Source organism: Pleurodeles waltl, chromosome 2_2 (assembly GCF_031143425.1).
Source record: "Pleurodeles waltl isolate 20211129_DDA chromosome 2_2, aPleWal1.hap1.20221129, whole genome shotgun sequence".
Classification (NCBI taxonomy): domain Eukaryota; kingdom Metazoa; phylum Chordata; class Amphibia; order Caudata; family Salamandridae; genus Pleurodeles; species Pleurodeles waltl.
In genome coordinates, this window is record NC_090439.1 from 565807370 (window position 1) to 565822691 (window position 15322).

Genomic DNA, 15322 nt, shown 5'->3' on the forward strand with positions numbered 1-15322 from the left:
ACTCAGCTTCAGGAAGTCATTCTCATCTGGAGCCACCATGGAACCTGAACTCGAAGTTTTCCCACTGCTCCTGCTCGCACAAGACTCCAGGACAAGCGACGGTGACAGAGACAGCAACCGTAAGCACAGCCCCATAACACACACTGGAGGGAATGGCATTAGTACACATGCACACACATACTACACACATGCACACCCAAACTACACACACCATGACCAACACACACGTGTCATACACACATGCCAGCCCGCACACACATCACCGTCACTGTTTAGCACAATCATACACAACACCACTGAGTCACACAACACCATCACAACCACTACTACACAAATGCTTTGCAAGCAATGTCACAACATACCTACACATGACAAGACATACTGACAACAACACATAACAACACCACACAACCAATCAACACTACCACACATTCCATATGTCACACCATGCCCACACAACACACAACATATATGACATAGCCATCACCACTCACACGGATGCACATAAACAACAACCACACAAGGGTATTCAACACCACTATAACACATGGCAACACAAACAATACACAATTTAGCTACACACATGCATGTACCAAACACAAACATATCTTACGCACAAAACACAGTAATGACAGCGGAACTAATGGCAGAGACACACATACACATGCAGCCCAGAGGCAACAGCTAGCACAGCCAACACATACACACATGTCACACACACACAAATCAAAGCCCACAAACACTAAACAGCCAATTAGAAAGAAAGGCAGGACATTGAATCCAACACCAGGTTCACCCAGATGTATAATAATGGTGAAATGGAATTAAAATAAATAACTATTTAAGGCTTTTGGCCAGTCCTGTGTTCATGTTGCCAAAGGCACAAATGGCACTTCACTGTGCCCCCTACTTGACTCCCCACTGCAAAATAACCTCCACAGGGTAGGGGCATCAAGGTGGCAGCAGGCACCTCAGGGGTGAAGGGGGACTGGAGCGGGTAGGCTTGGGTTTGGGAGGGGGTCCTTGGGCTTGGGCTTGGGAGGGGGGCCCTTGGCCTGGGCCTGGGAGGAATAGACTTCTTGGCAGGGGTAGGGGCATGGGCACTACCGGGGGGGTAGGGGAGGACTTGGAAGTGGAAGGGCTGGACTTGGCGAGGGACACAGAGCGCTTGGGGTTATCATGGGGTGGGAGAGGGGTAGTGAACAGGGAACAATCTGAGAGGAAATGCTTCTTAGACACACGGGGTGGTCATGGCAAAAGGGTTTAGGAGTGAAGAGAGAGGGAGTGCTTTTAAGATGCGTCTTCGTGGATGTCTTGGGTGCAAGTGCGTGCGTGGAATGTTTGTGGGTGCTGGGTGTCTGTTGGGTGGGTGAGTGCAGACATTTAGGAGTTTTGGGAGGTGGGGGAGCAGGTGCGGGGCGATGCCATGGTGGATGGGTGACTGTCTATTGGGGTGGTGGCTGCAGGTATGGTACATGTGCTACATGTCGGGATGCCGTGGTTGTGGTGGCTGCCGATGTGGTGACTGGGGTGGATGTCTGTAGGTCTGCTATTGTACTGACTGTGGGTAAGATAGGACTGGTGGCTGGATCTGTGAATGATGGTGTGGTGGTTGCAGGTGGTGTGTTTGGTGTAGTGTCTGTGAAGGATGTGGTGGAGAGGAGTCAAAGCAGGGAGTGGATGTTGGTGTGTCTGCAGGTGGATATTGCTTGTGTGCATGCCGGTGGTGAGTCTTGTGGTGCTTGTGTTTGTCTGAGCTACCCTTGTCTGTTGAGGTGAATGCATACCTATGTGTAGGTGTACTTTGGATGGCTATGGTAAGAGAGGTTTGGGATTGGGAAAAGGTAGGTGGAGGGGGACGGGAGACAAAGGGACACTGGCTGCTGTTAGAGTTGAGGCCAGAACCGGAAAGGATCTGTGTAGGCCAGCCATGGCACTGTGAATGCCCTCCAAGAACACATTGCTATTTTGTACTTGAACTGCCAATACCTGGATGGCATTTACGATGGTGGACTGACCCACAGAGATGGACTTCAGGAGGTCAATAGCTTCCTCACTGAAGGCAGCAGGGCTGACTAGGGCAGGTGCAGAGGTGTCTGGGGCAAAGGAGATACATACCCTCCTGGGTGAGCGGGCATGTGCAACTGGGTAGGGAGCTACAGGGAGAGCGGTGGTAGTCAGGGGGTGGCAGACAAAGATGATGATGAGGTGGTCCCTGATCGGTCTGCCACTGACAGGGAGTGTCAACCGGAGGAGGTTTCCAAAGAAGAGGTGGTAGATCCGGTCTCCCCAGTGGGAGACCGGATCCCCCCAGTCACCCCCAATCCCACTGGGTCCCTCATCCTCGTTGTTCCAGCTTCCTGGGTCCCGTGGGCTGCCACTTCCCCACTCGCCAGTGCCCCTTCTCCTTCGCAAGATGATTCTGATGCACACAAAGAGAGAGGGTGGGAGAGAGAGACAGATGGGGGGAAAGGGTCAACTATACCTCCCATAGACACAGCTAAACATGTTCATCTGTGACAATACATATCATGGCTAGGCTATTGCATTTGCCAATACACATTACCTGCATCATGTCATTACATGTCAGTACTACCCACACCTGTATGACAACCCTCACACCTACATCAATACTTAAGTATACTGCACTACTAGAGTCATCCCCATGATGACAACTAAAGCCATTTTAGCTGGCACAGCTTGCCCTTGATGCTGTAACAAAAGTATGACAGAATGCACATCTTACCTCTCCATACACCTTTCACCCATTGGATGTGCAGCTGAATGAACACAACACTTCAGGCCCCTATAGTAACAACACCTGATTAGTCCATGTCCTCTGTAATATGTCCATTACAGTGAAGACAACTCCACTCACAGACCACACAGCACCGACCTGTCATATTACATGGCTGGCTATTCAGTACAGTGATGCCATTATGGAGGACAACTCGAACTTAGCCAAATCAAGTCAGACACCCAATCAGTTCACATTTGATGTGTACTATGTGAGTCTGTGGTATAGCCATGTGATCGGTAAGACCCTCGGTCAAAGCCAGAGCAGCTGACACCCAACACATGAATCACTTCTCAGCATACTGATAAGTGCATCTACAATGGACCATGTACCACATATAACACATCCACTGAGTGCAGTGTCACAATAGATGTACCTCTGAAACACACATATCACATCATTGACCACTACCAATGGCACCACAAATGCAGGTACACCAGTTGTACTATGCACCACAACAAATCTAGCATCACAAACACCATTCCACAAATGGCAAAACCTGTCACTGAGTCCAAATAACACACATCTCAGAGGGGAAATATATGCATTCATGAGGCACATGGACAAACATCACTGGCTATACACCAATTACACATCCCACTACGACATAAGGCAGCCTGAGGAGACTGAATACAAAATGTGAATCACATCTATACGCCATGTGTCATGCTATGACAAAACCACTCCTAACTAATCTGTCACTACCTATTACCCAAGTCAAGCTGTAATAGTCATAGACCATCAGATGTGCCCACAAATTTCCATAATGGCATGAAGTAGGCAGTTACTCAGTATTGCAGCATAAGAATTGCTAGGGCTTTGTCCTTCATGCCATATACACACGATGGTGACAAATTAGGGATCTCCCAGGGCACTTGCCATCTCTAGTACCATCCAAAAAGTTTAAAGGCTACATCCCCACAAGTATAGTTCCTAGAATGCATTATCTGTGCAATCAGGCCTCTTAAAATCTACATGTATCAGTATCCCAGGTTGGATACCTACACATACCCTACAGTCTTCAGATCACTTAAATATGCCTAGTCAGCTATCAGGCCAATAATTCTGTCCCATGAAGGCCATTCATTTGGTGGAAGTGTAATGTGAGCCCCAGAATCTATCAATACCAGCTACAGTACATGATGTATATAGTCCCAGTGATAAAAGGAGAGTCACACAGTAGCATACACATGTAGGCTACACAGATGGGAATGGACTGACACCTCAGAGCCACTAATGCAGATGGATGGAGTTGGTCATACGCAATGCTTTGGGTGATCCAGACACTCACATCCATTGTATGGCGAGGATGGAGTCACACATGTGCCTATGTCATTAGTGCATCTCCACAATACAGACATGGAGAGGAATGGAAATGCAAGATGTACATCCATTGACAGTAAAGCATGGACACACATCTACAACAGATACTCTGCCAGGGTGCCTAATACCCATTTCCAATTGTAGAGAAGCATGTAGCATAAACAACAATGTCACTTTGCCTGCAGTGAGACACCCAATCCCGTTTAAGGCCTGCCAAGTCCCTGGATACAGTCAGTACTCATCCCCTTGTGGCTGCTGTGCTGTCCTCAAATGCCCATCCACCTCAGGGTAGGCCACTGCCAAAATGCAGGCCATTAGGGGGATCAGGGTTAGATAGGCCCCCCTTCCTTGTCCCCAGCTGGGCCTCCATGGTCTGCTGGGCCCAGCGTCTCAGGTCCTTCCACCGCTTGCCACAATGGGTGCCCGCCAGCTATTGACCCCCAGGGTCTTCACTTGCTTGGCAATGGCATGCCATATCCCCTTCTTCTGATGGGCATTTACCTGCATGTGTGACACAGACAGAAGGAGAAAGTCATGTAGACTGGCACCATACCAACAGCAGTGGACTATAAACATCAGACTCACCAAATGCCCATTGTTAGAAATTGGGTTTCTGGTTGGCTAGGGTATGTACTTAAGCCAGGCAGAACCCACCCACTCTAGTCAGGGCAAGGGAGTTACACGTCCAAGACTACCCCTGCTCACCCCCTTGATAGCTTGGCACGAACAGTCAGGCCTATCCCAGAGGCAATTTGTAAAGCGTGTGCACAACACACACAACATGCACTATCCCCACCACAAAGGAAACACAACACTAAGATATATGAAAATATACTGTATTGTACACAATGCAATTATTAGACCAAACACCACATATCAGTAATATCCTGTTACCTTTGCAGTTGTCAGAACCTTACACATTAGTTACTCTGCAAAACTAGCAGTAGTCACATATAACACAAAGGTTACTTAGTATTCTGCAGCATAAGCAGTAGTCAGGAAACACGTTATTACAACAAAGCACTTGTCATAGAAATATCATAAACGCCCATATTAGAAACATTATAAAACGTATGGCAAGTCAGGAAAACATAATAATAATAATGCCCATAAAAGGAACATTAGCATACATATATGTACTACATGAGAAAACAAGTAGGCAACATATAAACCAATAATGTCTCTAAAAAGAACTTATGCCGTATATATTGTCCTTTAGCAGTACCTGCTAAAGGACAAAAGCACTTCCAGTGCCAGGAGAATGAAAATGGAGCCCCCGGCGCTCCCCGTGCCAAATGGGAGCCTCCCAATAGTTCTGGGGTTGGGGGGGGTGGTACGCTCCCCTCTGAATCTTGGTGTGGGCCCCTCCTGGGGCCCGTGATCACTGGGGTCCCCCGGGCCTCAACCGACCCTTACAGGGGGGGCCAAAGTCCAGAAAACAATTAGGGAAGGAGGGGGTCATCACCCCCCCTCCGGTTTGTAACAGGAAATCCTGGGGCCCGCGATCTTTAGGGGTCCCCCCAGGCCTCAACCAGCCCTCACGAGGGGGGGGGGCAACAACAATGTCCCCAAAACAACAATGGGGGCCCGGCGGCGCAGGAGCCTCCAATGAGGCTTCTACGTCGCCTGACAAGATATCTGTATCGGGCCTCTCCTGGGACCCGCGATCACTGGGAACTTCCCTGGGCCTCAACTAGCCCTGCCACAAATGGAGGGGATCACTGGGCAGCGGTCCGCATGCAAGCGGGTGACTGCTTACTTTGGCGGCACCTCCGTGAGCCGCTCCATTTCAATGCCATCTCCGGAGCCCTCCAAGGCTTGGTGATGTGCAACCCTGCACTCCCGCTAGGCCGGCTCCCGATTCCAGCGCCTTTCTCTCCTGGGCCAGCCTGAGGGCTAGGGTCCTCTCCTGCCCTTGGCAGGTGAACACCATGCACCCCGCACACACAATCCCTCCAATTTCTTCACCCGGTTCGTGAAGCTACCCAGAAGTGGATGCTGACTGGTGCCCCAGGAACGCTCCTCAGAGTGTGCTACGCCCCAGGGGTGCCAATAGGAGCACGCTCGCTCCAATCTCTCTTTTCTCATGCCCCGGAGGCGCACAACACAGCGTGATTCACTTGTGCTTGGGACAAAGAACCCTCCTGGGCTGCAGCAGTGAAATACACACAATGGCAATGCTCTTTTCAAAGCGATTGGGCCAAAATGAAGCACACGTCGTGCTGTCAATGGATGCAGGGGTCAGGGGCCACAGCACCCTGCCCCCGGGAAACAGAGTTTAGGAAAAAGGTGCACAGTGGGCAGTGCCCAACAGCAGGCCAGCGCAAGGGGGAAGCTGGCAGTTCCTTACAGTGACCAAGCAGGTCACAGGTCAGCACAGCAGCAGCAGTCCATGGCAGTCCCTGGTGAGTCGTTCCAGCATTCTTTGTCCAGTTCCAAAATGTCTCAGAATTGTGGGGAAAAATCCCCTGTATTTATACTCAGTTTTTACGGTGTTTTACAATGGAAGGGGAGAGGAGGTTCCAACCAGTTACAACTGTATTCTGGGAGTGCCCCCTCTCTCCTCCAGCACAGGGTCCAAACATCAGTTGGGTGTAAACAACCCTATTGTGTGAGGCCAGGGCACAGCCTTTACAAATGCAGGTGTGCCCGTCTCTCTCTTCTCTCAGCCCAGGCAGACTATTCAGCATGCAGATGCATGTGGATGGGGTCCTCCACCAGTACACGCTACTCTACGGTCCTCCAGACCAACAGGTTGGTACACAGGGAGCACGTTGTATGGGCTAGGTCTGGGTGGAGAGGGCTGGGAGGAAGAGGGAAGGGGACAGAGTACATAGAACAGTTATGCATGGGAATGAATGGGCCACATGGCCAGAGTAGGGAGGGGTCACTCACATTGACGGTGCAGTTGGTAATGACTGTTCCTCTTTCCTTGTGCATGTCATGTAGGTCAGCGCCCACCAGAAGAGGGACATTTGGCATGCCATTGCCAAGGAGGTCCGGACCCTGGGGGCCTACCAGAGACGGGCACCCACTGCCGTAAGAGATGGGAGGACATTCGCCGCTACATGGCCGTTGGGATGGCCTCCCAACGTGGGAGGGGTGCCCGTCGCACCATGACCCCCCTGATGTTCCGGATCCTGGCGGTGGCCTACCCGGAGTTGGATGGGCACTTGAGGACATCACAGCAGACTCAAGGGGGTGAGTACAACCTCATTCAGCGGACTTTGCGTGCAGTGGAGGGGTCTGGGTGGGGAGGTGGGCTGTGGGTGTCCCTAGGCCAGGGCGAGTTAGGTAGGCAAGGCCCCTCCGTAATGAAGGCCATGTGGCACTCAACCCCACATCAGCAGAATGCCAAGTTGAGGTATAGTTGCCCTTGTGGCATCCATGTGCGCAGATTCCCACCATTGCCATGTAGGCCATGTCCCAGAAATTGCATGTGCAGAGGTCAGGAGCACGGCGTAATGCAGGGGGCTGCTGCGTCTGTCTTGTCCGCCAACGGTAGCGGCATGCCATGCACTAAAACTCTCTTTGTTCTGTCTCCCCCCCTTTTCCTGCTCTCCCTGTCCTTTTGTACATCAGCATCATCAGGCGGAGGTACAGTGGCACCGGAGCACGAGGGAGTTGCATCCCACATGGCCATGGAGGGCCACACCACAGACTCTGAATGCACCAGTGGGATGGAGGGCGAGGGGAGCTTCACGTCGGCCACCGGATCACCAACCAGCGACACAGACTCGTCCGCTGATGGGATCTCCCCTGTGGCGGCGGCACCACCTGTGCGCCCCACTTCTACAGGTACAGCCGCCACCCCCCCTACCAGCAGCGCCCTCCCAGCAGCCCCTCAGCGTTCGCCCCGTGCCCGCTCACCCAGGAGGGTGGGCATCACCTTCGCCCCAGGCACCTCAGGCCCTGCCCCAGTCACCCCTGCTGCCCTCAGTGAGGAGGCCATTGACCTCCTCAGGTCACTCACTGTTGGGCAGTCTACCATTGTGAATGCCATCCAGGGTGTAGAAAGGGAGTTGCAACACAGTAATGCATTCCTGGAGGGCATTCATTCTGGTCAGGCTGTCCTTCAGCGAACCCTGCAATCTCTGGCCTCAGCACTGATGGCAGCCATTGTCCCTGTGTCTAGCCTCCCCCTCCAGCTTCCTCCACCCAGACCCAATCTCCTGTACCCTAGCCCATCCCAAGCATACCTACAGACCAGCATGCACACAAGTCAACACACACAAGTAGCTCAAGCAAACATAGGCACCACACACACCACAGGCACTCACGCAAGCCTCACCCACATACAGACACAGCAACATCCACTGTCTCCACTGAGTCCCCCTCCTCCTCTTCTCCCTCCTCCCTCCCAGTCTCGTCTACACACACACCTGCATGCACCACATCTACAGGCACCAGGACTCGCACCAGGACACCCAGCACCACAAGCCGCTCACCTGCACTCACCACCTCCACTGCCATTTACACGTTCCCTGTGTCCTCTCCCAATGTGTCTGTGACGCCCCCCCCAAAGTACACAAACGCCGGCAATCACTCACCCAACATCCATCCACCTCACGACAGCCTCCAGTACCTGCACCTGCACCCAAAACACCTAAAGTGACACCTCCTACAACCACCTCCTCTTCCTCCACTCCCAGACCCCCTCCAGCTACACATCCCAGTGGTCGTCAGAAACTGTCCCTCTGTCAAATTGACCTTTTTGCCCTCACCCCCCCCCTCCAATTCATCAGTCCCGTCGTAGCGCCTCAGCCAAAAAGCCTCCAGTACCAGTGGTGCATGTTCCAGGTTTTTGGAGTTCACCGGCCACCAGGGCAGGCATTAGGACCCGGAGCCAAGGCACTGGCAGCCCATCCCCTGTAAAGGCTCTGAAAATGGAGAGTGGACAACGGGACCGTCTTAAGACTCCTAGTGGGACAACAAGTGACATGGGATCGAAGGCGATTGGTGAGTCAGCTGTAACTCCAACAAAGGTGGGGAAGGTCCAGAGGAAGTCTGCCCAGCCTGTTGTGAGTGTCACGGCGGAGAAGTGCGCCATCATATCCGGCGGTCCAGACACAACTGCCAGCACCGTCGTCACTGGTCCAGAGACCACCGCCAGAGTCACAGCCCAGGAGGGCCCAAGTATCGTCACTGGTCCAGAGACTACCGCCAGAGTCACAGCCCAGGAGGGCACAAGTATCGTCACTGGTCCAGAGACCACCGCCAGAGTCACAGCCCAGGAGGGCCCAAGTATCGTCACTGGTCCAGAGACCACCGCCAGAGTCACAGCCCAGGAGGGCACAAGTATCGTCACTGGTCCAGAGACAGCCTCCGCCAGGGCAAAGACCGCCATGGCAAAGCACCGCTGAACAGGGCAAAGACCGCCATGGCAAAGCACCGCTGAACAGTCCTGAAACGCCATGTCAAAGCACCGCTGAACAGGGCAAAGACCGCCAGGTCAAAGCACTGCTGAACAGGGCAAAGACCGCCATGTCAAAGCACCTCTGAACAGGGCAAAGACCGCCATGCAAAGCACCGCTGAACAGTCCTGAAACGCCATGTCAAAGCACCGCTGAACAGTCCTGAAACGCCATGTCAAAGCACCGCTGAACAGGGCAAAGACCGCCATGTCAAAGCACCGCTGAACAGGGCAAAGACCGCCATGGCAAAGCACTGCTGAACAGGGCAAAGACCGCCTTGTCAAAGCACAGCTGAACAGGGCAAAGACCGCCATGGCAAAGCACCGCTGAACAGTCCTGAAACGCCATGTCAAAGCACCGCTGAACAGTCCTGAAACGCCATGTCAAAGCACCGCTGAACAGGGCAAAGACCGCCATGTCAAAGCACCGCTGAACAGGGCAAAGATCGCCATGGCAAAGCACCGCTGAACAGTCCTGAAACGCCATGTCAAAGAACCGCTGAACAGGGCAAAGACCGCCATGTCAAAGCACCGCTGAACAGGGCAAAGACCGCCATGGCAAAGCACCGCTGAACAGTCCTGAAACGCCATGTCAAAGCACCGCTGAACAGGGCAAAGACCGCCATGTCAAAGCACCGCTGAACATGGCAAAGACCGCCATGGCAAAGCACAGCTGAACAGTCCTGAAACGCCATGTCAAAGCACCGCAGAACAGGGCAAAGACCGCCATGTCAAAGCACTGCTGAACAGGGCAAAGACCGCCATGGCAAAGCACCGCTGAACAGGGCATGCACCGTGTAGGAATGAATGGACCGCCACATCAGGCATCCTTATCCCATGTGCAGCTGGGACAGTGACAGGACAGGTACTTTCACCTGGAGACTCATCCAGTCTGGGCACCAGTCCCCCTCCACAACCAGTGGAGTCCTGCATCTACTTGAGAGACTGTGGCTTTGCACTCCCCAGGATGGCACAGTGGGAAAACCACCCACTGTAGTGACTTGAGAGACTGTGGCTTTGCACTCCCCAGGATGGCACAGTGGGAAAACCACCCACTGTAGTGACTTGAGAGACTGTGGCTTTGCACTCCCCAGGATACATCAATGGGCATGGAGCCCCGTCGTGGATCTGGCTTCGCATTCATCTGGCTGAGGTGCCCCCCCTTCCCTTCCCCCTGAGGTGCCTGTAGTGTTTCTATCTAATGCCCCGGCAGTGTTCTCTCCGATTTTGGTCAGGTATCTATTGTGGGCCTCGCCCATGCATTTTTGGACTGTTGGTGCACGGACATTGTTGTGTACATATCTGCACTACTTCTCGGATTGTATGTGTAAATAAGAGTGATTTTGAGATATGCATATCTGTATATTTTTGTATGACATGTATATTGGCACATTACAATGTTTGCCCGAATTTCGCATTGTCTTTGCATTCTTCCGGGGGGATTGTGGGTTGTTACTGTGATTTTTGTGACTGCATTGGTGTTTATGTTGTGATATGCGAAGGTGGGGTTGGGGGTGTTTGGTGGGTGTCCCCCTAACGTTTGCCTCCCCCCTCCCCTGTGTCGTAGGTGCAGTACTCACCGGTATCTTTTGCGGCTACGTAGCTGTTGGTCGTAAAGGAGCAGAAAAACAAGGGCAGGTAGGATTTGTAATTCGGGCTCCATGGTGTCCTCCTTCCTCGTGGGATGTGTTCAGGTGAGCGTTTTTCCATAGCAAAAGCTGTTTCCGCCGTGTTTTTATCCGTGGTGCATCCGCCCCGAAAAAGGTGGCGGATTGAAATAGTGTGGGCGGTACATTGTCTCCGCCTGTCTGTTGGCGGTAACCACCGCGCTGCTTGTCTGTACCGCCGTGGCGGACGGTGAGTTAAAGTGGCTGTCTTTGTTGGCGGTTTCCGCCAGGTTCATGATTCCCTTTTTTTGTCCGCCGGCCTGTTTGTGGTATTACCGCACCTTTAACACCGTCCGCCAGGGTTGTAATGACCCCCAAAGTGCGTAATATGTCCTAGTACCCTGCCGTGATAGGCCTAAACTTCTACCTAGAGGAGAGCTGGGTATGTTAAACCTAATCTGCCAATGCCATGTCCCTGGAAGGAAACCCCAACCCTTGTTATCTTGAAATGAGTTCTCGAGCTCAGACTTCGGAAGAACACGAAGTCCTGGTCGGCATCAAGGTGACGTGCAGCAATGGTATCTGGTCGGAATCCCTCTGATTATCTGTCTAAAGTGTGATGTATTTATTCAGATCTACTTGGACCCCTGACGTAGGTTGTTCCAAAACAATAGATAACACCACATGTTTGGGACGGTAATTTCTAATGTGAGCACCTACAGTTTGTTTGTCTTTGTCGCATGAGTTGACGCCTTAGCGCGGTGACACTGATAACATAACTCTAAACAAAAGGGCCTAACTATAAACAAGGCAGCCATCTTAGAAGAATTAATGAAATAAATGGTCTAAGACAGAGCAAGCTAAGTAGGTTAAAAGTCACTAGGTGGCGGGGGTGTCTGCAAGCCAAAGGCTAAGCTAACTCCTGTTATCCCATTAAAACAAACTAGGATTCACTACAGGCCCACATACTAGAATACCCCCGAAAAGTCTCTTGCAACACAAGGTCTAAGCTCATACACTTCACAGTGTTACACAGGGCGAATTTAACACCTCACAGGCTTAGTGTCACCTTTCCCACCTCCTCCTCAATATGTTCTAGATACAGATCTCCAACATATGCTGTGATCTTGCCCTGCAATACACTCATACTTGGCGGGCATAGGCACAATGTCAACCATCCCTAACCTTGACCAGCGGAATACACCTTTGCAATGTCTGCTAGGTCTGAATCCTAGACCCATGGGCTTTCTGACCATAATAAGATTTGGTAATCTAGCCATATTGTTTGTAAAATGAGTCATTACACAACATTGCAATTACTCTAGGGTCCCTAAGGTTAACTATTGGCAAGCAGAAGAAGAATGCTGAGAACAAGCCAGAGGCAAGGCTATCCGTAGAGAAGAATATGGCGCATTACGCAACAAGGCCATCTCGCTCAAATGGGATACCATACTGGAAAGATTTAGGGCACTAGGAACTGCCTCTGATGACGGAGAGTCAGAACACACCCTATGAGAATAGGAATACTAGAGACCCTCCTGAAGGCCCCTACCTCCCAATATGCACCCCACACACAACAAACACATGCTATGGCAGCTCCCAGTAACAATAACACTACCTACCGTACACAAGGCGATGGATACAGTTCAATGGGGGGAGGGTTTAGAACGATTGGATTCAGTGCACACAATAATTAGATGATGCTTTGATGTGCCACCTTGTGTTGTGTACAATATATCTGCATTTACTGTGATAATATGCTAATATAAGCATACTGCTGGTGGTACAATGCATCAATACTGGGTTGCACTGTTGTACTTTACGGAAAATACAATAAAGTTTGGGGAAAACAATAAAAAAAGCATTGACTGGTCTAGAGTGGCAGCAAAGAGCCACCACAAAAATTCTGCTGCATTACCAGGACAGTCAGGATGTAGATATGTATGATATATCTGCTCCTGCACTGCATTTGATATCACATAGATTGATTGAGGAGTCCCCTGTAAATATCAGTACACCGACATGAGTAACACATCAAGTGATCACATCTTGGAGAACTGCATGACAATACCACTACACATACCACATGTACAGGAATGTACCCAATGAAGTTATGCTAAACTTTGACAGTGTCTCTCTGTTTTTTTTAATGTCAGCTGATATACCCAGGCACATGTAAGGACATGTAATGTGGTGGAGGGGACCTTTGGCCTGCTCAAGGGTAGGTTCCCCCACTTGGATGTTTCTGGGAGTAGACTGCTATATTCCCATCACCTGGGTCTGTTAAATGATAGTGGTGTGTGCCATACCGCACAACATCTGTGTGCTTACGAATGTCTCCTGGGAGGGGGATCAACCAAAGGAAAATCCAATAGAGGAGGAGGAGGAGGATGAGGCAGCTGATCATGGAGGCATCCAGAAATCTGCTGCAGGCACCCACAGATGCACACACACACTGTCCAAAATGTTTTCACTTAAATTACGTCTGTTAATGTATCACTAAAGCATGTGTGACAGTGTTTTCACATCATAATAAATAATCAGATCCATCATTTGATTATGCGTTTCTGTCTGAGTTCCAGAAAACAACTCAGCCACACATTGGAAACTATAAGTAGACCAGAACAGCTGTCTAATAGGTTTGTAAGCCAACATCATCTTCAAAGTGCCAAACACAATGCAATGATTTTTGTAAAGTGTTGTGGTAATGTGTGCATTGCCTGTCGAACAATCATGTCATACTCAAAACACACATAGAAAACAAATATGTGTCCAAACATGACAACATCAGACAAATCTAGCTGTCAGCATGATGCTCTAGGTACAAATGTGATGCATTTGTACGAAATGTTACACCATCTCTGTAATCCTGTTACTTCAGTCAAAAAATAATGAGAGTTTGTGGCCAAACATGACTCTCTAGTATAAAAACAGTAGTCACAAACAAAGACAAAAGATCAGTGTGAGAAATTTGACTCATCAATGCAAATTAACCCTTCTTACTGGTGGCAAATCACTACATTCATGGCATTCACACTGACATATATGACAAATATTACAGAGGCCAGTACAACTGTATGTGTAGTACAGTGTCAGTCAAATTTGAATTAAACTGGTGTGTATGCAAAACAATGTCTTAGCACGTTCCATATTGTTGGCAAAGTGCATGAGTCAATAAGGACACATAACAGATAGTATATGAATGTGGGCCATTATCCGTCATGACTATCTACTAATTTCACCCCTACTTTCTCTGCAGCTGACGAATGATATTGTCTTCAGCTGAGGGTGATGAATCCTCATGAACACCCCCATACGGAAGCCCAGTGGAGCTTTCATCATGCCCTAAGCAGGACTCGGTCCATCGTAAAGAGGTCTTTCGGAGTCCTACAATACCGCTTCAGGAGCGAGGATATGTCTGGGGCAATTACACCACTCGCCACCAATGGTTTGCAAAATTATACTAATGTGCTGTATATTTGCATAACATTTGTGTACAGATAATTGTTCCATGACCCTATGACAATGAGCCTATGACAATGAGGAGTAGGAAGTTCCAGACAATGAGGATCAAGAAGATGAGGAGCAAGCACAAAATGTCCCATAAGTAGCAGCAACATGGCAGAGGGACCATATACTACAAATGTGTGAATGGCTTTTACAATGTCACAAAATTATGACTAAATGAATTGGTGTACCTATGTGAAAATAAATATATAGGCTCTACCAGTGTGTAAGAAGTTAACTTCGTAGTCACAGCAAACATCTGAGCACACACATCACACCTGATACTTATTGCCACACAGAAAATGTATGTAGCTATGTGTGACAAACAGCACTGTAGAACATCTGATGCCTCTAAAATAGTATGCATGGCAACAACCTGTACCAAATGGTCCTCCATTGCCAAACACAATGAATTACTGTGTGTGTCTCTTGTACAGCTAGCCATTTGTACGGCCTCATACTTGTGGAGGATAGTAGAGTTCACTCATAGCAGGATGAATGTGAAGTGATCCACATGGAAACACAGCCCAACTCCTACAGTCTACTCATACAACATACAAATCTACAACCACATATATTCATTTGTAAATCTCATATCACACATACAAATGCTAAATAATAAACTTTGCCAGTGTAGGAGTGTCTACCTAGTAAAATGCGCCCACATTTGGCCCA

General features: G+C 50.0%; 1 long non-coding RNA gene across 1 annotated transcript in view; it reads left to right on the top strand.

Moving 5' to 3' along the window:
• Positions 1-14525, top strand: part of LOC138282466 (uncharacterized) — a 75157-nt gene extending 60632 nt beyond the window's left edge. Inside the window, exon 3 of the long non-coding RNA XR_011200957.1 lies at positions 14400-14525. This is a non-coding gene — a long non-coding RNA (uncharacterized lncRNA). The remainder of the gene's footprint in view (positions 1-14399) is intronic.
• Positions 14526-15322: the final 797 nt, after the last annotated feature.